The following is a 25,057-nucleotide window of genomic DNA, read 5'->3' on the forward strand; positions in this document are numbered from 1 at the left end:
CATGTGGAAATGCAGCAAGTGACATTTCCAAGCAATTATCGGCTCCAGCAGGAGAGAGTATATCTTCAATAGTATTAGTATCGTTGAACCTTTCATGAGCCACGTGCTGGGTGTCACCATGGGGAAATTTAACCAGAACTAAATACCTCGCCCTATAACACAGGCCCTGAAGTCCTGGCAACATCCTCAGTACAGCAGCACAGCTAGTGCAGTTACCTCACAATTCTAGTGACCTGGATTCAATCCCAACCTCTGACACTGCCTATCTGAAGTTTGCATGCTCCCCCCCCCCCCCCCCCCCCGTGAGCATGTGGGTTTCCTCTGGCTCGCCAGACTCCCTCTCACATTCCAGAGCCATGTCGGGCGGTAGGTTAATTGCCCACTGTAAATCATCCTTAGTATACTGCTGAGCGGTAGAAATAGAGAGGTGGTTGGTGATTAGTAGGGGATTAATGTAAATGGGCACAAATCTCCCTCACCTGCTCCTCTTAATCTTTCACTTCTCCCTGGTCCACCTATCTCCAGCAGCCCCTGTCTTATGCTTCCTCTTCTCCTCTTTATATTGTCTATTTTCCCTCTCCGTACTCAGTCCTGATGCAGGGTCTCGATCTGAAATATCACCCATTCTTTCCCCCCTAGGAAAACTGCTCGGCCCATCAAGTTTCTCCAACAGTGTAGTTTAGCTAATGACAATGGATGTTTAATGGTCAATGTGAACTCATTGGCTGCTTCCATGTTGTCTGACTTTATGACTCCGACCCTCACTTCTTAATGATATAATAATCTCCATACATAATACACTACTTCCAGATAAAAAAGTAATAATCTCATTAAACTATCAACAATATGCAGGGCAAATAGCTGAGAGAGATCAAGGTAGAGAGCAGATGAACTTGGGTTGCTTTCTCTGGAGCAGTGGAAGTTGAGGGAAGATTGAAAGAAGTTTATAAAGTTATGGGAAGCACAGGTTGAGTAGATAGCCAGTATCTTTTTCCCAGGGCTGAAATATCTCATACTAGAAGGCATGCTTTTAAGGTGAGAGTGGGAAAGTTCAAAAGCAATGTTCAGGATTAGGTTTTTTTTTTAACTCAGAGAGTGGTAGGTGCCTAGAGTACACTGCCCGGGGTGTTGACGGGGGCAAAAATATAAAGGCATTTAAGAGGCTACTGGATAGGCACATGAAGGTGCAGAGAATGGAGTAATATGGGCCTAGTGCAGGCAGAAGGGATTAGGTGTCATTAACTTAATTAGTTTGGCACAACGGCATGGGCCACGTGCCTGCTCCTGTGCTCTACTCTTCTATGGTCAGTGACATAACCACCTCATCCACTGCTTGTTCCAAATTGAGAGTCCTGGGGCCCTTACCTTCACACGATCACTGCCCCACCCTTCCCCCAACCACAACATCCCAAACTTTGCCAGTTTAATACCAGAAGGATCTTTAGAGTTGCAGCAAACTAAGACATGGCAAGATCTTCATTCAAGCCCCCGTGGGAGCTTCAGCCATCAATGAACACTGAGAGGCGGAACCCTATGCTCCTCAAATACTTCAGTTTTGTATTGGTTAAGGAGGAGATGAGTAACGTTATTGCAATGTAAAGAAACAAGTTGTTTTGATGTACAATGAATACAGTCAAAGGCATTTCCTGACAGCCTTTACTGTATACATTATAATTATGGTAAATAATTTTGGGAAAAATGCTCCAGTGAATCAATCTGTGGAAAAAAAAGGTCACAAATGGCAACCAGTCTACTTGCAATAGAACCGAAGAGCCATCGCATGTACCCGGATGCTCTGAGAGCTCGAGCCTTATCTTTCACTGCCTTGCCCCCATTCCTATGAACAATAGCCCTGATTTGAGTTTCATCATCACTTCCACATTTTTGTCGATCCTGGAAGCTGAAGCTTTTGGTCATTAGCTACTCTTCTCACTCTGGATGAGATAGGATTAGCCGTTTTGGTGTTCAATAACTCATTGGCAATGTCAAAGCTAAGTTTGTCCACTGTCAGGCAAATAAGCATTAGGAGTACAAAAGCACAACTCTTAGAGGGAAATCATGTAGCTGTATTTGCAATTCTGATATATGCAAGGCTGACTGGATTGAAAATCACACCTTAAGCTCATGCAGAATATTTTACATTAATCAAGTTCCCCGATTTAGCAGCCCATATATTATGGACAAAAAGAGTAATATTTTTCTCCCTGACTGATACTTATTGGAAATATCAGATTGTAAATGAAAGTAAATTAGAAAATCTGGGGCCTGATTTTCTCTTGTTTTTGAAAACCTGCCTGATCAGCCTGTGTACAGAAGGTCAGTCAGGACATTTGAAGTCTCAGGGCTGTAGAACAGTTTGGATTTAAAGCAAATACCTTGCTTATTTGATTATTTCTGTTTGACTTGACCAGGATTTCCAGCGTTCCTGACTCCATTCTGAGGAATTCCACCAAAACTGCCAGTCTGTGGAATCCACATCTTGCAGTGCTAGAAGCCAAACAATGGAGAAGAATTACAGAATGTTTCTGTGACAGAAACAAAATTCACCTAATGTAAGTGATTTATCAAGTATGTATGCAGAGTGACACATACAAAATGCTGGAGGAACTCAGCAGGTCAGGCAGCATCACGGAAATGAACAAACTGTCGACGATTCTGCCTGAGACGCTTCATCAGAACTGTGTGTGTTACTCTGGATTTCCAGCATCTGCAGAGTCTCTTGTGTTTACCATGTATGCAAGCTTGCTTTCAGTCACACTGCACGGTAGAAAGGACCGTTATTGCACAGATTCAGTTGGGACACAGATATCCGCAAGGACCAAGATTATATGCTTTTCTTCAATCAATCTCTAACTCCTTTACACATTCAGTAATGAGTTTTTTCAATTTGTCTTTTTAGTTCTTGGAGCAAATATTTTCAAGCTTCAGTTTGGGAGAGTTCTATCACCATACATTTTCATTCAGACATAATTAATTTCTCATTCATTTTTTGTTTATGCAAATAAACCATATTTTCTATCAAAACCATATTTATACTTCTGCGTCGCACCTACACTGTAGGTACCGTGTACCCTACGCCGTAGGGTGACGTGCACCTCCCCAAACAGGTAACTCACGCGATGCGGTGATGCAGACCGCAACAACTGTGATTGGTCTGCTTGGTAGCATCGCATTTCCTCCTACGCATTTCCGGTTGCTTCTTCTCCACCATGTCTGTACACTGATGCGAAATAGATGAACCAAACCGTCTAATCTACCTGTCGACATGCAAAAATCTTTGAAATGCATTTCCTCGTCCATGTCTCTCACAAAGAAACTCAACGCAGTGACATAGAAACCCCACCGCCAACTAGCATTTTGGCGCACACCAACACATGCTCGCTACAGCGTAGAGCCTACGCAGAAGTGAAAATCAGGCCTACGGCGTAGCCCAAACGCACAAGTATAAATCAGCCTTTAATTGTATACAAAAATAATTTCTATTGACTTTAACAGAGCAATGCTTTTAAATGAAGTAAATTCCTTTCCTGAGGCAAAATCTACAACCAAATAAAGTCAAAATGTTATTCTTCCAATCAATGGAATTTTTAATTCAACATAGCACTGAAAACTATGTATAGAATATATCACCCATATACTTAATACCTATCCAAATTTTCGTTGCTAATTCATTTTTTTATCTCTAGGAGAGAAATGGTACTTCAAAAGATTTCTCAATCACTAGTAGTCTTTCACTACCATACCAAAGTGAAAATTGCTTATGAGTTGGCATTAACAGTGACTAATGGATAAGATATTTAGTTATGTAGGTTGCTCCAACCCTTTCCTGAACCAATTAAAAAAAAAGCCCCTTCTAACAGGAATTGCCACCTGTATTAAGAACATGCAGTTATCTTATTCCTCTTATGGGCAGCACGGTAGTGCAGTGGTTAGCACAACGCTTTACCAGCGACCCCGGTTCAATTCCTGCTGCTGCCTGTTAGACATTTGTACATTCTCCCTGTTATGGTGTGGGTATCTTCCAGGTGCTCCTGTATTGGCCTACAGTCTAAAAATATACCAGTTGGTGGGATAATTGGTTATTGTAAATTTGTCCTGTAATTAGACTAGGGTTAAATCGGGGGTTGCTGGGCTGGAAGAGCCTATTCTGTGCTGAATCTCAAATAAGAAAAAAATAAGAAAATAAATTTTAGTAAATCAACAAAACGTGATCTGGCCCATATTTTTGCCTACAGTACTATGCACCTAGTGTGTCTTAGGCACCCTAGATTTTGTATATGGTTTCAGATGTAAGGCCTCCACAAATCGCAACATCATCGAGGCTGTCTGGGATTACCCGGAGAGACTGAAGCAAGCGAGACAACCAAAGTCTGCCAAAGAACTGTGGAAAGTTCTCCAAGATGCTTGGAAGAACCTACCAGCTGATTTTCTTAAAAAAATAATGACAGTCTACCGAAGCGAATTGATGCAGTTTTGAAGGCCAAAGGGTGGTCGCACCAAACATTGATTTGATTGGTCCGCTGAGTTTCTCCAACATTTTGTGTGTGGTGTTTTGGATTTCCAGCATCTGCAGATTTTCTCATGAATGATTTGATTTTTTTTTTAACTGTTTGCTGCTCCTTATAGTAAATTTTTGGTAATTAGAGTCTTCTCATTTCACTATTTTTGGAAGCATCTTCGCTTTACAGAATTTTTTTTTGCATGAACTTAAGACTTTTGCACAGTACTGCATGTGTTTTTGCTTATCAATAGAACTGCTCAGAAATGTTCCAGTCAATATATAGCACTCTCTAGTTTTGGTAAGATGGCAGTAAATACAAGATTTTTCAAAAATTCCATTTCAGAGGTCCTAGCAGTGTAAAATATAAAGTTACAATTGGATTTTTATTGTGATCATTACACTGTCATCCAATCTAACGCAACATGTGGTTGGTCCCTAACAGAAAAGATCTGTTCCAAAATACTTTATTGCACAATAATTAATTTCAGCCTGAAAAACACTTAACCAAATGATAAACTGAATCTAGGAAGTGCATAGTTTTGTTAAAAAATGTCTGCTATCATGAAATGTAGCTTTCACATGCTTATGTGTCTGTGGAAAACAACTCTTGCAAAATGCTCTGTTGCATAATGCTTACTTTGAATCTGAGACATATACTGTGTATTGTAGATATATCCAGTGTAAGTTCAAATTTGTAAATCTTCCTGAAGTATCATATACTATGAACTATTTGCCCAACATTCCAGCAAGCTGAGTTGGAAATAGATTGATTTTAGAGTCTGTGATGCTGGGAGTATTTTGTCCTATTTTAAAACATGCTGTGGGTTATATCATGGATCTGACAATGCCATCCTTTTTCACTGCAAGTGGGTCCAATATAGATTGTTAAAAGACAAATGATAGTTTTCTTTTGCTGTGTGCTGGAAATTCAGCTTCTGCTCATATTTTATCCTTGTATCCATCATGTGACTGGCACGCTTCAATAATGTACTGAGCATTGGAAACTGAATAACCTAGAGGGAGTGCCCATTAAACAATGGCTGGTTCTCACCTCCAGAATAATATTTGTTATTTATTAATGTTACACTGGATGGAACAATCATGTGAATCGGTAAGTCCATAAACTTATCTTTACATCTGGGCTTGATCCTCTATGGAACCATTTCCCATTATCATAACCCTACCTACAGACAACGCAATTGGCATTTATCTTTATATCAATACTTCTGGGCCTGATGGTCCTAGCACCCAGCAATATTATAACATGGGTCCATGATCTAAACAGATGTTGGTCAATCATGTTAGTCCATTTATATAACATTCAACCTGCTTTTTTTCTGGTGATGTCTGCTATTATAAGGCCCACTCTAGCAGGCAAAGACCTGTCCATTTAAAGGTTTCCTTAGTTCTCTGAATTGATCCTTTTATTATACTTTTCTTTAAAGGATTCTAGTTACTATCCTTTGTTGATGTGTAAGTCACCTCAGCTCAGCAGAAACCAGGTGGTGGACAGTTTGGTAAAATCAAACAATAAAGCTACAAGATGCCCAAATTTCAGAGGTGTAGCATGCTTGACTGTGAAGGCAATGGGGATATCCACTGTATAAAAGCTTGTCTGATCACAGTAAAAAAACAATTATAACCTGTAGGTAGCTCTGAAACGAGAGCTTGTGCAAAGCTTTGCAATTCCTGTCAGCCCTCCAATTCCAGAAGCTCCTATATAAAATTGACTTGTAACTTTCCAAGTGATAAAGACAAACATTTAGGTGAGAAAGATTGGTCAGATCATGTTTTGGATGGTAGTGGAATGGAGGTTATGGTCTGGATGCAGCTTGATGGGATAAGGCAGTTTAAATGGGTTCAGCATGGCCTAGATGGGCCAAAAGGCCTGTTCCAGAGTTGTACCTGTCTATGACTTTATATACTGGATGCAGTGGCTTAGCCCTCACTACACTAGTACCCAGAGATCTAGTCCAGAAATCGTGCTATGGTATCTGGGGAATTTAACTTTAATTAAATAAACCTGGAATGAAGGGGATTTGTTTCAGCAATAATAATTTTGAAACTGCCAGACTGCGTAAAACCCAACTGGTTCATGAATGCCCTTATACATGATAAATAATCACATTTAGGTCTGGTATGAGTGTGACTCCAGTCCCACCAACGTAATTGGACTCTTTACCCCCTACCGAAGAAGCCATGCTGAATTTACCAACAAGGGGTGGATAATGAATAGCAAACTTATCTGTTAAGTAATAGACTGCTGGATTTTAATCAGCACTAATTATAAGTAGAAAATTACCACTGGAGTGTTTGATGTCATAAAATATCAGGCAGGGCTCCTGCTGGAGGAGGACATCCAGTGAATCGTATTGTTAAATCATATTTAAAATGTGGGGCAAGTTTGGAAGCATTCACCTGTATACACAAATTGATTTCACTTGTAGGGAGTAAGAGCATGTTTACTTAATCAATCACTTATGCGGCATGCACTATCTGCGTTTAATTAAATCATGACTTTATCGTAAAATTCTAAATTAATGTATGCTTACACGAAAGCAATCTATCTGCATCCTATTTGTACTATGCTGGAGGCTGCAAGGTCTGGTTAATAAATAGCATATGTTCGATACTATATTCACTGTGAAATAAAATACAGTAGACTCCAATTAATTGGGCCATTAGTTAATCAGGGCATTTGGGACAACTCTTAAAGAACAAAAAGTAATTGAGAAAATTGCCAGGATTCCCTTCGATTATTTGGGGCACTATGCCACTTAATTGGGGAAGGAGACAGCTTATAACTGGTATCAGTCACACGTACTTTTGTGGCTGTTAGATGCTACACAGTGCGTAGAGCAAACAGTTTTTAAGTGGTACCAGTTGTGTGTTTTTTTGTTCAAAGAGCAGTGATTTTTGTCAGTGATAGTTGGCGATAAATAAGCAGTATGATAATTCAGAACTGTTTTGCTCACTGTGGTTTCAAGCATTCAGGCTTGAAGATGTCAGGAATGGCAGGGAGTGAAAATGAAACAATTTCACTACTTCAACAAGTTAGGAAATATGAAAAATTTGAAAGAATCAGCAATCATAAATATTAGAATGAAAATGAAGATTTGGAGGATGCAATTGTCAATAATAATGTATGAAGGCAGTCCATTATTTCTACTAGTCATCTGCTCTGACTTTCTTCCTTGCATACACTGGATCAATTCCTCGGACGATAACTATTGGAACAAATTCACAGACTTATAGCGCTGTAATACTTTGGTGTTCTAATTTGTTCTGTAGTTCATTTAAATAATTCATTACTCAGTTTGTCTTTTTTATATCTTTGTAAATATTTCTATGTAACTTATTCTAATTGATGGAGCTGCTTAATTGGGCCAAAATATACAGGTCCCGAGGTGTCCCAATGAAGCATAATGTACTGCATTCTTATTTCATCTGCGTGGGGTGTGGGGACAAAGCATGGCAAGGCACTCCATATCATGGAAGTGAACACCTCTGTCCTAGTTAGCAAATTGTCAAAACATTCTCAATTTTCAAGCCAACAGCAAGCAAACTGAAATTATTGCTGGTTTTCAGGAATGCTCCAGAGATTTAAGCATGAAACTTGGTTTGTGCTTCTGTGTAATACAGATAGAATGCTGCACTGGTGATGTCCAAACTTTGGGCCCTTTCTAGACTATTACAAAAATATGGGTTAGGAAGGGCATCTTCAACTTTGTGGAACAAGGGTATTAGACAAGATAGAGACTGTTGTTAAGGAGAGGAGATTATGAACACTCATTTCCGTTTTAGCATTGGCATATTCCAAAGCAACTTCTCCAGTGACAGCACCATACAAACCAGCAAGATCTCTTAGACTGGCATTGAGTGTCAATGAGTCCATTGGCTCAGCCTCGGATGATATCATATTAGACAAAAAAAAAGCCTCAGTATTCCTGACTTGGGGTAGAGAGATGTTGATGGTTTAGGATGTTAATAGCAGGAGGATGGACTTGAAAGAAAAACAAATGGTTGTGAACACAGGGCAAGCATAAAATTGTGGGTTTTTCTCCCAGTTGAATAGATGGATTCATTTGCTGTTAAGGCTTCTGAGATGAACATTATTTGTTAATGAGAAATACATGGGAAAAATCGATCTCTCCCAGTCAAATTGATGCAAGGCAGGAGGGTCTTTAAACAGGGGTCACAGAAGAACCCGTTGGAGAAGAGGGGTGTTTAATTTGTACAAGAATTTGTTATAATCTTGAATCAAAGGTACTAGAAGTGGATCACAAACGAGAGAAAATCTGCAGATACTGGAAATCCAGCAACTGCTGGGAGGAACTCTGCAGGCCAGGCAGCATCTATGGAAAAGAGTAAACAGTCCACATTTCCTTAGATTTTGCATAGATGCAGCCTGGCCTGCTGAGTTCCTCCAGCGTTTTGTGTGTGTCACTAGATATAGATGCCATTGTAACTTTCAAAAATAGAAAAGAATACAGACTTTAATGGATGACATTTACAGGACCAGAGGCAAGCAGGTGTGTGTGTGAGGGTGGGGTAGGGGGTGACTACTTGACTGATTCTGTTAGAGTTGAAACAACTGACCAAATGGTGCTCCAAGTAAGTGGTAGTTTCAAGAGTGCAAGTCGATGTTCAGAGAGGAATCCCTCCGGTACAATGGTCAGGGCATCACAGGCAAGGCCTAATCAAGTTGCCAGAGCATACCTCACAGGGTAATACCTAGAGTTCCCCATGTTTGGTTGGGTTCCTTCGTTCCCTGAGCTGCAGAACTATGGATGGGGAAGCCGACTAGCTATAGGCTACAACTGAAGTGGACACAAAAGCTGGGCCTCAGACAGCTCCAGGCCTATATGTGTGATTTCAATCTTTCCAGAAAATGGAAAAGAGGAAGTAAATTGGGGAAGGTTATTAGTAGATGGAAGCAGACTAGAAGGGAGTGATTACTCACATTCGGAATCTCATGTTACTTGAGTAGTTTAAAAATATAGCAGCTTTGCAGAATATAAAACCTGTTTCCTTTTCTAACCTATGTTTAATCGGATGCATTAAACTGATATTCAGCAAAACTCATCTGCAGGTCTGCATATGAAAAAACCTTCCAGCTTTGAAGGTGATGATCCTGCCTGTTATCGCTGTACTAGCACTTGAAAGGATATTTAAACCAATCCCAATTCCCTGTTCTTTCCCACAGCCATAGTTCTTGTTTCTTTTCTCTTCCAAGTATCAGTCAACATATTTAACAAGTATACTGACTAACTGAGAAATTACTTAATCCTTCTTTCACAGTATGAAAACTAATACAATTCAGGTTTTGCCACAAATTTGAATATACTATTTAGAAGAGTTTGTATTGGTAATAAACTGCAGTTCCTTATACTGCAGTTGAAAGTCAAAGTGAAGTATCCTATTTGCTATTTTTACTCTCACTATGTTGCATTATTTGTCAATGTTAACATCAGTAAGTCATGGATCGGATTGCTCACAGGAATGTTAGTGTTAGTGTGGGTGTTTTACTCAAAGACATCCAACCACATCCACAAAACCTATTCCAGCATTTCCACAGTGCAGACTTTGGGCTCCAAGTGAAATTCAGTGAAGAAAACTGACCCGATGCCAACCTGAAGCCAATTCTGTCTCTTGCTTCTCATCACTAAGAAGAGGGCTTCATGTAAATCAGGGTGCAGGTTGTATTCAACATCATCTTCCTGCCTAGACTTTTGCCAGGACCTTCACATTTGCCTGAACCAAAAGCACGGTTGATTAAAGTGTTTACAAATGGGATTAATGTGGAATGAATACAAATGGACGCTTGATGATCAGCGTGGACTCAATTGGACAAAGTACCCTATGGTTCTACTTAAATCAGGATTACACTGCTTTCATTCCTCAACTCAGCCGTCCAGAAGCTGTTTCAACTGGTGTACCACCCAAAGGGGCAAACTGAGAGTATGTAATCATTATCAGAGTACAGGGAAGACCAGGGGTGCCACATAATTGGCTAAACGCCATCCTGCCAAGGGACTGCAATGTAAAAAGCTGTGAGGAACATGGAAAAAAGAGCCTGAATTAGTGAGATTGTATAACTTAATATCTGCCGTGACTCTATATAAAACTATTGTGGTTAAATTAAGCTGCTTATGAGATCTGGGACAATTATGGATTGTCCAGGATCTTATCGACTTTATGTTTAAAGAAAGAAGCAAGTTCTCAGCAGGTCAGGCGGCGTCCATGGGAATAAACAAACAGTCGATGTTTCAAACTGAGATCCTTCTTTAGCACTGGAAAGGAAGATGCCGAAAGGAGACTCTCTTCCTTCCCTTTGTTCTGTGATCCACTTTCTCTCTTATCACATTCTTTCCCCTCCAGCCCTTTGCCTTTCTACCCCCACTGGCTTCACATATCATTTTCTAGCCATCCTCCTACTCTTCCCCCCCCCCCCACCTTTTTATTCTGGCATCTTCCCCCTTACTTTCCAGTCCTGAAGATGGGTCTCGGCTTGAAACAGCAACCTTTTGTTCATTTCCATAGATGCTGCCTGACCTGCTGAGTTCCTCCAGCATTTTGTGTGTGTTGCTTTGGATTTCCAGCATCTGCAGAATTTCTCGAATCACTCACCAGCAGTTTTGTCATTTGTTAATTACGACCCCTACGCAGTGAAGCAAGGGTGTGGGGCGACAAGCAGGCAGAGCAGTACTCTACTGACAGAGTTAAGTCATCAGACAGCCAAGACTCAGGACTCCTTGGCCCTGCTGACTCTGCCACAAATTGCACCAAGTAATTGACCAACAGGAGAGAGAAGCCTCGTAAACATCCTGTTCCTTGAAGGCAGAACCCACAGGCATGCAAAAGATAAGGCTGGATATTTTGTAACTAAATTCAGCCGAAGGTCACCAGACACATCACCTTTAGCCGACTTACTGTACACGAGCCCCAAGCCCCAGCCCTTCTAATTGGTGCTGCTGAAGGTGTACTTTCAGTGAAAACAGTTCAGAAGTATTCCCGTGTCGAGCATGTTTTACCTTCAGAGTTTTGTTGCTTTTCCTAACTTTTCCCATTGTAGCCATTCAGTGTAACCCAATAATGTAACATAACCACAGGCTTATTAGAAATTGAGCTGAGTTAATGTCTGAGAATGATGTCGCTTTTGTTACTTTAGAACATTAACTGAAATTACATTTCCTCTTTAACTGCAAGTTATTCACTGCTGGCTGTCAAGAAGGTACCTGTCGAGAGATGTTAGCAAAATTCCAACAGTGCTTCATGCATTCAAGGGTGATGTTCAGTCTTCTCTGTGCTAATTGATTTGAACAAGTCACATTTCCTCATTCCATTTTCTATTTAAAGCACTTTTGAACTTCTTGAGCTTGTGAGAAGCATCAATAAAATGTACAAGTGCACTAAAACATCTTTCATATTGATATTCTTGTACATTTCTTCCTGTCATAATCCAAAGAATTTACCAAAGATTTCTTTTTAAGTGTTGTGCAGATTTTACAAACAAAACTCTCTTCAGGAGTCTGAAAGATGTTGATAAATATTTTTCACATCGCAGGGTAATGTTTTGGAAAAGGATGTTTGCAATGCAGATGTAAATGTTTTCCATGTGTCGGTAGAAAGAGTAATCTGAATTGAGACTACGTTTTAATTGCCTTGCAGATTCCACTTTGTTGTCAATTTGGTATTGTCTAATAAAAAAAATCAGAAGAAAAGTTTGTGGATATTTCTTGTGCCAAGCAAATTTGATCACATTCTGCTCTCAGGTTTGTTTTTGGACTGATTTTCAAGTCCTGGAAGAATTCCTAAAAGAATTTCAGAATTTGGGATGAAGTATGGAAAAAGCTTGCAGAGCTACTTTGCTCCATTGTTTCAAGAACTTACCCATCACGAAGACTTTCAACCCAATAATTAATCTTCACTGCCCAAAACCTCAGCTGGCATGCGTAGGGGCTGTAGGATAGAAATCAAAGAAGAAATTTTAAAATGTATAACTGGTCTCATGGAATTTCTATTGCCCAACTGCCTTCATCAGGACTTAGATATGTTTACCTCTTTCAGCTTAAGGATCTTTATTGTTGCCAAGTGGTAGCCACTGGAATTTGCCAGATTTAGTGAAGACATCCACTTCAGATACTTCCATATACTTTAGTAGCTAACCAAATTGATAAATAATTGAGAGATCGCGTAAGATATAGGATCAGAAGTAGGCTGTTTGGCCCATTGAGTCTGCTCTGCCATTCAGTCATGGCTGATCCAGTTTTGTCCAGTCATCCCCACTCCCCTGCCTTCTCCCCTTACCCTTTGATGCCCTGGCCAATCAAGAACCTATCTATCTTTGCCTTAAGTACACCCAATGACTTGGCCTCAACAGCCGCCCATGGCAACAATATCCACAGATTTACCACCCTCTGAATAAAGTAATTTCTCTGCATCTCAGTTCTAAAAGTTTTTCAATCCTGAAGTCGTGCCCTCTTTTCCTAGAATCCCCTACCCCAGGAAATAACTAATATCGAATCTGTTCAGGCCATTTAACAGTTGGAATGTTTCTATGAGATTCCCCCCTCATTATCCTGAACTCCAGGGAATACAGCCCAAGAGCTGCCAGACGTTCCTCATATGGTAACCCTTTCATTCCTGGAATCATTTTTGTGAATCTTCACTGAACCCTCTCCAATGTCAGTATATCCTTTCTAAAATAAGGAGCCCAAATCTGCACACAATCCTCCAAGTGTGGTCTCACGAGTGTCTTATAGAGCCTCAACATCACATCCCTGCTCTTATATTCTATACCTATAGAAATGAGGGCTCAGACTCATTGCATTCGCCTTCTTCACAACTGACTCAATCTGGAGGTTAACCTTTAAGGTACCTTGCACAAAGACTCCCAAGTCCCTTTGCATCTCTGCATTTTCAAGCCAAATCCCTTTTTATTGTCATTTCAACCATAAGCTGCAGTAAAAACGAAACAACTTTCCTCCAGGACCATGGTGCTACATGAAGCAACACAAAACTACAACAGACTATGTGAGACAACTCAAGGCTGCACTAGACTACGTAAAACAACACAAAAACTACACTAGACTACAGACCTACACAGGACTGCAAAAAGTGCACAAAACAGTGCAGGGCAGTACAATAATCAATTAATAAATAAATAATAAACAAGACAACAGGCACAGTAGAAGACAAATTACAATATAATAATAAATGATGTAGATGTCAGTCTTGACTCTGGGTATTGAGGAGTCTGATGGCTTGGGGGAAGAAACTGTTGCACAGTCTGGTCGTGAGAGCCCGAATGCTTCGGTGCCTTTTCCCAGACTGCAGGAGGGAGAAGAGTTTGTATGAGGGATGCAAGGAGTCCTTCACAATGCTGTTCGCTTTGCGGGTGCAGCGTGTGGTGTAAATGCCTGTAATGGTGGGAAGAGAGACCCTGATGATCTCAGCTGACCTCACTATCTGCTGCAGAGTCTTGTGATCTGAGATGGTGCAATTTCTGAACCAAGCAGTGATGCAGCTGCTCAGGATGCTCTCAATACAACCCCTGTAGAATGTGATGAGGATGGGGGGTGGGAGATGGACTTTCCTCAGCCTTCGCAGGACTTTTCTCTCCCCTTCTAAATAACAGTCTGCCTGTTTATTTCTTCCACCAAAGTGCATGACCATACACTTTCCAACATTGTATTTCATTTGCCACTTCTTTGCCCATTCCCCTAAACTATCTAAGTCTCTCTGCAGGCTCTCTGTTTCCTCAACACTATCTGCTCCTCCACCTATCTTTGTATCATTGGCAAATTTAGCCCCAAATCCATTAATAGCGTAGTCCAAATCATTGACATACATCATAAAAAGCAGCGGTCCCAACACCAACCCCTATGGAACTCCACTGGTAACCGGCAGCCAGCCAGAACAGGATCCCTTTATTCCCACTTTCTTTTTCTGCCGACCAGCCAATGCTCCACCCACACTAGTAACTTTCCTATAATTCCATGGGCTCTTATCTTGCTAAGGAGCCTCATGTGCAGCACCTTGTCAAAGGCCTTCTGAAAATCCAAGTACACCACATCTCCTTTCTCTACCCTGCTTGTAATTTCCTTAAAAAATTGCAGTAGGTTTGTCAGGCAGGATTTTCCTTTCAGGAAACCATGCTGGCTTTGGCCTAGCTTGAGGACAAAATACTTTACTCTGAGGCTTATAGTTCTTACAAAATCTTTCTATCAGTGACCTTCAGTGCTGTCTGTTGGAGTTTGAACATTCTCTCTGACACCACATGGATTTCCTCCGGATGCTCTGGTCCCATCCTGCATTGCAAAAAAGAAGTGCGGATCTGTAGGTCAACCGGCCACCATAATTTGTCTCTAGTGTGCGGAAGAGTGGTGTGATCTGAGCGATAGTTACAAGGAATGTGGGGAGAATAAAACAGGGTTGGAGTAAACAGATTTTTTATGGTTCATCAGATCTGCCAGACCAAAGAGTCTGTTTCCATGAGTTTGGATGTATTGTAAATTATTGTAAATTCTTCTCTGGGGGGAATCATGATAAATTTCCTGTGTCCTATCTGTTGTTAAGCCCTTGCTTGGCCATACACTTGATAGACAGGAACGAGAATTAAAATATTGATTTTTTGATTTTCATGCTGTACAACTTATTCTTATATTGAAAAATGCTTCTTCGATAATTTTATCCAGAAACAATCAGTCACCAGACCCTATCACTTATCACAAGTAAAACAATAAATATACAGTATTCAGAAACATCCCTCATGACAGCAGTTGTTCAAACTTGGAAACGTCTCAGAGAGTGTGGCGAACTACTGGATTTCTCTGCCTCAACAGGTAGTAGAAGCTGGATCATAAAATGTATATAAGCTGAAGGAGGATGAATATTTGATAGATGAAAGAATAGAGGAGTGGGGAGAAGTGGCACAGAAGAGGATTTGAGACCAGCATTGATCAGCCATGATCATATTAAATGCTGAGGCAGGCATGAAGGGCCTGATGGCCTGGTCTACTCCAGCTCCTACGTTCTTGTGTTCCTGTTTTCTGTAACATTGCAAGCAGGGCCCCAAAATATTCAAATTATATGAATTGTTCCAGCTGAGCCATCCAGAGATGCTCTGAATCAAAGAAGCTGGATTTTATTGCTTGTAATACACATTTGTTTAAGATTTATTTCTCCACTGTTTAAATGGAGTTCTTACCACCCAAAGAAAGTGACAACGCAGTACTGATCAAAAGCTTTAGGCTCATATATATAGCCAGGGTGCCTAAGGCTTTGCAGAGTACTGTTTTTGTCAACATGGAGCAGAGAATGAGTTTGTAGACCTGCCGGGAGCAAAGGATGTTGGGAATGGCAAGTGTGAATGGTGAAGGGAGGTAGGGTAGAGAAGAAGAGCCAGGGGTGAGGAGGCGCAGGCACAAACACACCCAGCCCTGAGGCACCAGGCAAGGTAATTTAATTCCCAAAAAATTGGACATTGATCACTGCAGAATGTCTCTACAGTGCTTCCCACTCCTTCACCTCTCCCTTCCCCTTTTCCCAACCATGATTCCCCTCTCCCTGCCCTCTTCTCACTCTCAGTCCACAATACAGACCCATAGCAGAATCAGGTTAATCATCACTCACATGTGTCTTGAAATCTTTTTTTTTGTGTGTCAGCAGTACAGTGTAAGACATAAGATTACCACAGTTCTGTGCAAAAATCTTAGGCACCCTAGCTATTTATACAGTGGCCATAAAAGGTATTCACAGCCCTTGGAAGTTATCATGTTTTATTGTTTTACAACATTGAATCACAGTGGATATAATTTGGCTTTTTTGACACTGATCAACAAAAACACTCTTTTGTGTCAAAGTGAAAAACAGATCTCTACAAAGTGATCTAAATTTATTACAAATATATAACACAAATAATTGATTTGTATAAGTATTCATTCCCATTAATATGATACACCACATCGTCAAATCGTGCAGCCAATTGGTTTTAGAAGTCATATAATGAGTTAAATAGAGATCTGTTTAAGTGCAGTCAAGGTGTTTCAAAAGATTATAGTAAATATACACCTGTATCTGGAAGGTCCAACTGTTGGTGAGTCAGTATCCTGGCAAAAACTACACCATAAAGACAAAAGAAAACTCCAAGCAACTCCACAAAAAGGTTATCGGAAAACTCCAGTCAGCAGAAGGATACAAAATAAATTCCAAGTCACTGAACATCGCTTGGAGTACAGTTAAGACAATCATCATAAAGGGAAAGAATATGGCGCAGCTGTAAATCTGCCTAGAGCAGGCCATCCTCAAAAACTGAGTGACTGTGCAAGAAGGGGACTAGTGAGGGAGGCCACCAAGAGACCTATGACAACTCTAGAGGAGTTACAAGCTTCAGTGACTGAAATGGGAGAGGCTGCACATGCAAAAACTATTGCCCAGGTTCTTCACAAGTCGCGTCTTTATGGGAGAGCGGCAAAGAGAAAGCCATTGTTGAAAAAAATTCACATGAAATCTTAGTTGGAGTTTGCCAGAGGCATTTGGGAGACTCTGAAGTCAGCTGGAAGAAGGCTCTACGGTCTGATGAAACCAAAACTGAGCTTTTTGGCCATCAGACTAAATGCTATGTTTAGAATAAGCCAAACATTGCACATCATCAAAAAAAAAACACTATTCCTAACTTGAACAATAGTGGTGGCTGAATCATGCTGTGGGGATGCTTCACTGCAGCAGGCCCTGGAAGGCTTGTGAAGGTAGAGGGTAAAATGAATAGATCAGAATACAGGGAAATCCCATTGAAAAACCTGATGCAGTATGCAAGAGAACTGCAGCTTGGGAGAAGATTTGTTTTCCAGCAAGACAATGACCCCAAGCCAAAGCCACACAGGAATGGCTTATAAACAACAAAATTAATGTCTTGGAGTGGCCAAGTCAGAGTCCAGACCTCAATCCAATTGAGAATTTGTGGCTAGACTTGAAAAGGAATGTTCACTCACAAACCCCATGCAATCTGACAGAGCTTGAGCAGTTTTTTAAAGAAAAAGGGGAAAAATTACAGTCTCCAGATGTGCAAAGCTGATAGAGACCTATCCACACAGATTCAAAGCTGTAATTGCCTCCAAAGATACATCTCCTAACTACTGATTTGAAGGGGGTGAGTAATTATGCAATCATTTATTTTGTGTTTAATAATTGTAATAAATTTAGACCGATTTATAGGTATTTGTTCTCACTTTGACACAAAAGCATCTTTTCTGTTGATCAGTGTCAAAAAAGCCAGATTAAATCCACTGTGATTCAATTTTGTAAAACAATAAAACATGAAAACTTCCAAGGGGATTGAATACTTTTTATAGGCACTGTCTGTATCTCAGATATTTTTGTACAATACTGTACCTCTCATTGAATAAAGAATGAAGAAAATCATATGTACATATAATCTTGCAAAAGTGATTGTTTCTGGCCTTATGTCAATGAGGTAATAAAACTCTCACTCTGCAATTTCTAGCCATTGACAAGAATAACTAGACTACAGGGAAATTAGGAAACAAAATAGCCTATGTCTCACATTGAAACCTTAATCTATATTTGAGTTGTTGACTTAAAAATTGACCAGGATATAAAGGAGAAAGCACTGCTTGTCTTCAAAGTATTGTCATCAGGTTCGTTATGTTCACCCCAAAAGTCAAAGTATTCCATCTGGAAGCCGAACCTGACAGTGCAGCACCCACTCCCAAACTTGGTGCCTAAACTTTCTACCTCAGAGGGGTAGTACTGAGGTGTGACTAATACTGCAATCATGTTCTCTGCAGAGATGTTCCACAGTCCATCCAATGTTCTTCTGTTTCCTTCACAACCATTTATCTTTACATATCCTACTCAGTCCTCTATAAATTAAACCTACCACAGCTAGAAGGAAACGTTGATGGTGATACAAGAGGCTGCAGATATTGAAATCTTATTTACTTGTTTATTGGAAATTGTTTGGTTTTTGCAAAGAGTTGACCTGCAAAGTGCCTGTGACCTGCCTCAGTAGTTCCCTCCAATGAATTTTTCCTCAATTAGGTAACTTTATCAGGGAATCATGGTATCTCATAGCATCAAATGAATCAGTTGTGCATGTACAAGCTCCTTTAAAGATATGTAAAGAGTTACAATGTCATATAACACAGGAAATAGCCATTCAGCCCTCAATGTCCAAGCCGACCTGTGGGCCCCACCCATATTCATGCCAACTTCCAGATCTTTCCCTATAGCCTTCAATGCCCAGAAAGTTCAAATACTTATCTGGACAGATTTTAAGTGCTGTTATCAATTCCACACTGTCCAGCAAAAAATACCATATACTCACCACATTGGGCGAAAAGGCCCCTCTTAAATCTTCAAGACTCTTCCTCTTACCTGAAATCTACTGGACATTCCCTAGTTTTAATCCTGCCTCCCTGCTTTGATCATGGAGGCAAGATTAAGCATCATATTTTGCATCAGGCTTCACAGTGGAAGACATCAGCAGTATACCAGACATTCAAGACTGTCAGGGAAGTGAAGTTTGCGCAGTGAAAATTACGACTGAGAAGGTGCTCAGGAAGCTTAATGGTCTGAGGGGGGATAAATCTCCTGGACCTAATGGAATGCACCCTCAGGTTCCGAAGGAAGTAGCTGGAGAGGTTGCGGAGGCATTAATGACGATCTTTCAAGAATTGATATATTCTGGCATTGTACGGGATAACTGGAAAATTGCAAGTGTTACTCTGCTAGTTAAGAAGGGTGGGAGGCAGCAGAATGGAAACTATAGACTGGTTAGCCTGACATCAGTGGTTGGGAAGTTGTTGGAATTGATTGTTTGGGATCAGGTTATGGAGTATGTGGAGGCACATGACAAGCTAGGCCAAAGTCAGCATGGTTTCCTGAAAGGAAAATCCTGCCTGATAAAACTACAGCAATTCTTTGAGGAAATTACAAGCAGGGTAGACAAAGGAGATGCAGTGGACATGGTGTACTTGGATTTTCAGAAGGCCTTTGACAAGGTGCTGCACATGAGGCTCCTTAGCAAGATAAGAGCCCATGGAATTATAGGAAAGTTACTAGTGTGGGTGGAGCATTGGCTGGTCAGCAGAAAAAGAAAGTGGGAATAAAGGGATCCTATTCTGGCTGACTGCCGGTTACCAGTGTAGTTCCATAATCGTTTGTGTTGCGACCGCTGCTTTTTATGATGTATGTCAATGATTTGGACTACGATATTAATGGATTTTTGGCTAAATTTGCCAATGATACAAAGATAGGTGGAGGAGCGGATAGTGTTGAGGAAACAGAGAGCCTGCAGAGAGACTTAGATAGTATAGGGGAACGGGCAAAGAAGTGGCAAATGAAATACAATGTTGGAAAGTGTATGGTCATGCACTTTGGTGGAAGAAATAAACAGGCAGACTATTATTTAGATGGGGAGAGAATTCAAAATGCAGAGATGCAAAGAGACTTGGGAGTCCTTGTGCAGGATACCCTAAAGATTAACCTCCAGGTTGAGTCAGTTGTGAAGAATGCGAATACAATGTTGGCATTCATTTCTAGAGGCATAGAATATAAGAGCAGGGATGTGTTGTTGAGGCTCTATAAGGCACTTGTGAGTCCATACTTGGAATATTGTGTGTGTTTTTGGGCTTCTTATTTTAGAAAGGATACATTGGAGCGGGTTTAGAGAAGATTCATGAGAATGATTCCAGAAATGAGAGGGTTACCATATGAGGAACATCTGGCAGCTCTTGTGTTGTATTCCCTGGAGTTCAGGAGAATGAGGGGGGATCTCATAGAAACTTTCCGAATGTTAAAAGGCCTGAACAGATTAGATATGGCAAAGTTATTTTCCATGGTAGGGGAGACTAGGACAAGAGGGCATGACTTCAGGATTGAAGGATGTCCTTTTAGAACTGAGATGCAGAGAAATTACCTTAGTCAGAGGGTGGTAAATCTGTGGAATTTGTTGCCACGAGCAGCTATGGAGGTGGTCATTGGGTGTATATAAGGCGGAGATAGATAGGTTCCTGATTATCCAGGGCATCAAAGGCTATAGGGTGAAAGCAGGGGAGTGGGGATGACTGGAAGAATTGGATCAGCCCATGATAGAATGACAGAGTAGACTTGATGGGCCAAATGGCCTACTTCTATTCCTATATCTTATGGTCTCATCCCATAGCTCTGCCATTTTTCCTCTTTCCACTTATTTATCCTATTCTCCTTTATAACGTTACAATAAATCTGCTTCCATTATTTTCTTAACCATGGGTTTCAGACCATTACAATTGAAAAGAAATCTCCTTACTCTACTTGTTTCTTTGCCAATTAGAATAGATCTGTGATTCATCACCAACCCTGCTGCTAGTTGTGCTGCTCTTAAAAAAAACAAGATTGGAAAGTGGCCTACAGGCTTGCTCTTACTGTTTTCCTTTTAAGATTGACTCAAAAGTCCCTTTGGACACATGTTGGATCGTGAGCTGTGTATTTATCATTCATTCACCACAGCTGCCCAACTCTCCAAGAGCTGCGGATGTGAAGAAGGAAATAGAAGCAATTTTAGTCAAACTAAACAGAGATCTTTTTACATCCATATCCAAGCTGTATTGCTGCAATCCACTCTGTCATGGAGCACTGTTCTCATAAATAACTGCAACTTCAACCAGCATGGGATATATCATGCATGGATAACTAGATGTATAATTCAGAAAGTCTGGATTTCCTGGCAGCCTTTGTACACCGGCAGAAAGCTGTGGTTTACAGACTGCAGTTCTCAAGGGTGAATGCTCAGTGGCAAATACTGAATCCGAGGAAAGATTCTTGAAGGTTGAAGTTCGGAAATCTGAAGAGCATGTGAAGTCAAGAGCCCCAGTAAAATGAAGGCAGTTAAAGAGTTAAGGAATTTCTTCAATTTCTGCATTGTATGAACAGCCATAATGGTTTTACTCCAAAGTATGACCTTGATAAGCTTCACAACTTTCATCTCAGTCTTTGAAAACTTTTCAGTAAAGTTGCTGATGAGTTTCCTGTTTAAGTTTTGCAATCCTGAAGTGCAGTCTACATTTAATCATCGCTAAGGCAAGTACTTCAACCATTTCAAGCCTGCAGCCAATGGTTTGATTGGATTATTATCTGTGCTGGATTTCATTGGATGAAAGTAACAGACAAGCAAATGAATTATGTTAATGAACTCTTTTGTCCATAAGAACCCAACATATTATCTACTTTTCCCTCAGCTCTGGACTTCACCACTTAGGAGCAGGATGGTGGATGTTTTAATGTACTGATTAGAGTTTGTGGATTATTATGCTGATTTGACTTGGAAGTGTTTGATTTCTTTTGGAGGGGAGTTAAGATTACCACAATATTCCTTCCTCAATTTGCTAAGGTATGTGAAACAAGGACTAAGATGTGCTTCATGAGTTTGTGCTTCTTGATATTTGGCACCAGCTTGCTTCTGTGGTGTTACTCACTCACTGTTTTACTGTCTTATACTGATTGTTGTTACCTAGGGGAGCATTCCTTCTAAACTTCCAAAGCCAGAACGGTTCTGTTGATATAGTATTAGCTAGCAAGCTGTGTACTTCAAGTTGCATCTGTAGAATTATATAGTATTTGGGGCACTAACAGCAGTATAATTATCAGCTGAAAAAGAACTATAACTGATGGAAGGTCAGAGTTTCAAGGTCCCTATTTCTGATTTCTTAAAAACTGGTTAAACTAAAAGTGTCTGCTCCCCTGACCCCAGGATGAGTGTTTTTTATTTGTAATATAAGCATTTTGGTGAAATAATTTTAACATCTAAGTATTCATTTCATTTTCTGTCTCCATTAATTTTTAACAATAAAGTTAAAAATTGGGATGTATGAATGTTGATTGTAATTTCACCCATTGCACAAGAATAGCTTAATGATGAACAAAACTTAAATCCTACTTGTTCCTGCTGCTATATCACATCTCCAGCCTTGCCTTGCTCATGAAATAGAAATAAGGGATGAACACAATTCTCCAATATCTACTTGTCAGAATTATTGCTATTTCATGTCCAATTTAAAACCAACGCTCTTAATGGTTATGTTCAGACAGTAATCCATTAATGATTCTTAATCACCACACATGCCTAGCATGCTGGGCGCACAGCGTATCAGTACAATCTTCCCATGTGTTCCTAAGATCATTAGCCTTTAGCTTCTGATCCTCCAGTTTTTATGGACAATCTCAATGAGGGTCAGAAGTCAAAAGCTACTGCAGTCAATTCTGTGTCCATGAAAAACTCATCGAAGAATCCAGTGCAAATTATCTTGGATATGCCATAGTATAGAGGTTCATAACATCTCTTGTGGCATGGACCAATACCATGAAGCAAACTGTCCATGGACCCCAGGTTGGGAACCCCAGCCATACAGTAAACTATAAATTAGCAGGCAGAATCTCTTCATTCCACATCAAGTGAACTTTTTTTTTCTTTTGTGTGTGATGAATTGTATTGAAGAGATTAGTTAGGATGCCCATGGAGTTGAGCCAGTCATTTTTCACTAGGTCTTCAGTAAAATAGCATTAAAGTAGCTGAAATAGTCACTTTTTTAAAAACTAGTTAGTTATTTCCTTTTTTTTTTACTGGTTATTTTTTCCATTTCTTTCAACCTCCATCGCAAGCCCTGTGGTTCTAAGCTGACTAATGACTCCATCCTTAAGCTGTACTAATTGCTTGCTGATTTATTACCTTATTATATCTTGTTAGGCTAATATTCTTATTTATCACTTTGCGTCTTGACCTGCTCCAGTTTCCTCATGCTCTAAAAATGCCTTAAAACCCATGGAACTAAGCTTTTGCCACCTCTTGATGCATCCCTGTGTGATTTCATGTCAAAGGTTTGATTATTCTATTGTTTGGGAATCTCAAGGTAAAATATCCAGAATCAGTGCTGAATTAAGGGCCTAAACAAATGTTTTAATTGGCATTGAACACAGTAATGCCACTAACTCTAATTTGAAATCTGCATTGTTTGCTTAATCAAGGAGATGAATTTTTGAATAAGTGCAGTAATTCAACTGGATTTATAAATAGATCAGTAAAAAGATTTCGGGGGAACAATTTAACAGGCTTCATCTGGGGAAATTTTCTATTAAGATTTCAATTAAGAGAGCAAACATTAAACTAATGAGCCCCAAGATGGTAATGGGATTTGTGACACATGCGTTCATTGGAATGCAGTTGATATGCTAACTTTTAGCCACTTGCCGGTTACAAAGATTTCTGGGTGCAGTCAGTATTGCCCAGATAGCTGGCCACATCAGCATGGGGCTTAATCTTACTTGAGACTAAGTAATGCCAACCTACACTCCTAGAGATGAAGTGCAATGTGAAGTGGCCACACACTGGGACTCATTCTGCAAGGTTCATTTATCACATGTACATTGAAGCATAAAATGAAATGCATCATTTGTTTTAACAACCAACAGACTGGAGTGTGTGCTGAGGACATTAAGTGTTGCCATACATTCTGGCACCAATACAACTCGCACAGAAAGATCAGTAGAACACAGCAATCAACAAAGAACAGCAAAACTAGCTCTGTTTCTCCTTCACAGCCATGTGCATACACAGTCCTCTAACCCCAGGGCAGGTCATCTTCTTCGGCTTCCATCCTCCAACAGACCCGCAAACACTGGGGCTTTGACTACCCCAGTAGACTCAGAGATTTGCAGATTCTGGGATCCACCAACAGGCCTCAACTTCCAGACTTGCAGTTTGACCCTTGGACCTTAATCTTCAGCATCAGACCCAGGACCCGCCAATCATTGAACACGAGTCCCAATGATTCATGAACCCAGAAAGTCATCAGACCGCAATCTTCTTGCCTACACAGAACTCCAACTGTGAAATCCTTTGACCCAGCTGGGCACCTGCCCTCATCTGCACTGGTCTGCCAGCATAACATCCATTGGACATCCCAGCTCAGTGCACAAATATCCAACATCCTTCAAATGGAAGTGAAGACTTAATCTCCAACTTGTCCTCAAATTCCTCAACATCCTGTCTCTAAACCCTAACCAGACCCCTAGCTCCCCTTTCTGGCCAAAGCCCCCTTACAAAAGAAAACTGAAACTGAGCTGCACCAGAGCCATCTTAGAACTGAAATCAGCCTGATTTTTTTTTTAAAAAGGGTTGAATGGTCAATCAGAGTGGAGAATGGGTTCCTTGTTTTTACTGATGCACTGCAGGAAGTGGAAAGGAGGTGAGACGGACTGAATCTTGACTAAAGCAGGAGGCTCTCCAGCAATGACAGGCAATTGGAACAGACCACCAGAAAGTCAAGACTTGTAGTTAAATGCTAGAAATGTGCTGCACTTTAAGGTGTTAATTTGATTAAATTTGGTCTGAATGATAAATGAAACTTGCTGCCTTAAAGTTTGCTCCTCATTTGATCACTTCTCAAGTCCAGTTGATTGGCAATTATCTTAACATGGCACAAAAAAATCAAAATAACGTCGAAGAATTGCATCAGTTCAAGCCAACCATATAGTCCTTTTGAAGGCTGGTATTTT

At 40.4% G+C, this 25,057-nt stretch overlaps 1 protein-coding gene across 2 annotated transcripts in view; it reads left to right on the forward strand.

Annotated features, from left to right (window-relative positions):
* ddr2a (discoidin domain receptor tyrosine kinase 2a) overlaps positions 1-25,057 on the forward strand; it is a 153,221-nt gene that overhangs the window by 21,234 nt on the left and 106,930 nt on the right. Inside the window, exon 2 of one of the 2 annotated variants that reach the window (XM_073063541.1) lies at positions 2,412-2,552. The gene's annotated coding sequence lies outside the window, so the exon portion shown is untranslated. Of the gene's footprint in view, positions 1-2,411; positions 2,553-21,783; positions 21,897-25,057 lie in introns of those variants that run through there. The other variant, XM_073063542.1, reaches the window with a different exon arrangement.

The sequence above is a fragment of the Hemitrygon akajei genome, chromosome 12 (genome assembly GCF_048418815.1).
Source record: "Hemitrygon akajei chromosome 12, sHemAka1.3, whole genome shotgun sequence".
In the NCBI taxonomy this organism is placed as follows: Eukaryota; Metazoa; Chordata; class Chondrichthyes; order Myliobatiformes; family Dasyatidae; genus Hemitrygon; species Hemitrygon akajei.